We start from the raw sequence: 2,939 nt of genomic DNA on the forward strand, positions 1-2,939 counted from the left end.
TTTTACATTTAGCTTCACCATTACTCCAGAACCATTTGTTTAAAAGATTGTATTTTGCTCTCTTGTATTGCTTTTGCTTTTATATTAAATATAAAATATAATTAATAATATATATTCTGTTCCTTTAATCTAGTCTTTCTGTGGTATTACAATATCTTGCTTCCAATTATCATTATGGTATACTTTTTTTAAGATTTCATTTATTTATTTGACAGAGAGAGAGAACACAAATAGGCAGAGAGACAGACAGAGAGAGAAATGAGGAGAAGTAGGCTCCCTGCTGAGCAGAGAGCCCAATAGGGGACTCGATCCCAGGCCCCTGGGATCATGACCTGAGCCAAAGGCAGATGCTTAACCCACTGAGCCACCCAAGCGCCCCATCGTTATGGTAAACTTTGAAGTCAGTCCTCAGTTTTTGTTCTCGTTCAACACTATGTTGACTATTGTGAGTCTTTGCCTCTCCATATAAACTTTAAAATAAGTTTGTTAATATTAAAAAAAAAGAACTTGATGGAGTGCATTAATTGTATAGGTAAACTTGGAAACCAGTGACCTCTTGAGTTTAGCAGGAGATAGACCATGGACATCAGTTGTCACAGTGGTGCCTCTGGCAGAACCTATTGCAAATCCCTAGACAAAATGAGACCTCAAGGATCTGAGAGAATGTCTAAGAAGTACTTGATACATCCCTTGGGTATGGTTTATTGAAGTGTCCACCTGTCTGAAAGCTGGGGAATCTAGATAAGGGAGGGAAAATTAGTTATGATAAAACATATCAACAAACATGAATAAATGTTGTAAAACTAATTCTCATGGCTCATATACAATATGCCCAACAGAGGGACCATCAAAAGGAAAGCATTAGTTATGTTTATTGTGAAATGTTTTATTCAAAATAAAGCAATGAGAGGGGAAGACACAATGAGAAAATTACCATTTTTTAAATGGTAACCTTCTTACAAAATGGGATAGGGTTTATATTCTAAGTAGTATATTGAAAAGTAAAACATTGGGGTGCCTGGGTGGCTCAGTGGTTTGGGCTGCTGCCTTCGGCTCGGGTCATGATCTTAGGGTCCTGGGGTTGAGCCCTGCATCTGGCTCTCTGCTCCGCAGGAAGCCTGCTTCTCTCTCTCTCTCCCTCTTTCTCTCTCTCTCTCTCTGCCTGCCTCTCTGCCTACTTGTGATCTCTGTCTGTCAAATAAATAAATAAAATCTTTAAAAAAAAAAGAAAAGAAAGGTAAAACATTAACAAATAAAATTTAAATTTTAAAAAATTATGTAATTTTTTAAAAAGGTTAAAAATAGCAGAACCATTTTTCTTATAACTGGAAAATACATTCTATATATATATCTATCAAAAATAACTTGTCGGGTTCCTGGGTGGCTTGTGGGTTAAGCCGCTGCCTTCAGCTCAGGTCATGATCTCAGGGTCCTGGGATGGAGCCTCACATTGGGCTCTCTGCTCAACGGGGAGCCTGCTACCTCCTCTCTCTCTTTGCCTGCCTCTCTGCCTACTTGTAATCTCTCTCTCTCAAATAAATAAATAAAATCTTTAAAAAAAATAACTTGTCATGGGGGCACCTGGGTGGCTCAGTGGGTTAAAGCCTCTGCCTTTGGTTCAGGTCATGATCCCAGAATCCTTGGATCGAGTCCCACATCGGGATCTCAGCTCAGCAGGGAGCCTGCTTCCCCCCTCTCACTCTGCCTGACCCTGCCTACTTGTGATCTCTGTCAAAGAAATAAATAAAATCTTTTATAAATAAATTTAAAAAAATAACTCGTCATGTTTGGATCAGGAGCATATGGAAAAAAATAATATCTGAGGACAATACTTCTGCCATATTTTGTGCCTTGTTAATATTTTTAAACAGTCAGGCAACTTTTAGCTTTATTGAAATACCTGCTAAGAGACCAGCAGTGCCTTTTGGAGCCCTATGACTATAAAAATTACTTGCAAATATTCAAAATGTTTACTATGGTGTCACTATTTAGGGCCACCACCAAGCATGTGTCAGAAGTAAGCATAACTGTTACTCTTCCAATAAGGCAAAAGGGCATGTTTTCAGGAGTTCCATCTGCTGTACCAGGAGGTTAATCAAGTAATGAATTTTGTCTATAAAATAATTCACTTTTCAATATAACATTCCTCATTCCACATTATAATAATAAAAACTAGGAGGAGACTAAAACAAACAAACAACTACAACTACAACAACCAGCTTTTCCTTCAGTGGAAAAGTAAATAGAACCTTATGATTAGCCTGAAATTTATTTTTAAATATTTTTAAGATAAGCGTTTTTGTTAGAAAACCATATATTTTATATAGCTAAGAAATAACAGGCAAAGTTTTATTAACGTCTAAAAGTCTAGTTACTTCTATTTATCTATTAACTCATCTCTTTATGAAGTAGAACATGATCACACCTATTGTATCTACCCAAGTATGTATGCTTTGGTTATTTTATGTTTGCTATTTCCTTGCTTAATTTTTACAATATTTGATACATAATAGAATCTTTAAGTCCATCTACAGTTTCACAGAATTTGCTTGAACTTCATAAAAATGTACCATACTTTTTGCATTGTCCTTGTTTTACTTCTCTATTGACTTTCCAAAATTTATTCAATTAGAGTGTGTAGCTATCATTTATTTTTATTCCTCCATAATGCTATGTTTACAAATTTGTATTTATCTGTACTTTTAAAAATATCTTTATTATATACAATTTCTCATCTCACGTAACACTCATGTTACTTCTACACTTATCAGATATTATGTAACTGAAAACCACAACTCAGCAACAATATAGCACCATTTTTCAAAATTAAATGGCTTACCAGAATTCTTCAATTCTATCCTTTATTTGTATTAGATGACCCTTTATTCTGGTATTTGGCATTGTTCATATGGAGGAAAGCTTATAAGTTGATATTCCAT

The sequence above is a fragment of the Mustela nivalis genome (genome assembly GCF_964662115.1).
Source record: "Mustela nivalis genome assembly, contig: HAP1_SCAFFOLD_558, whole genome shotgun sequence".
Classification (NCBI taxonomy): Eukaryota; Metazoa; Chordata; class Mammalia; order Carnivora; family Mustelidae; genus Mustela; species Mustela nivalis.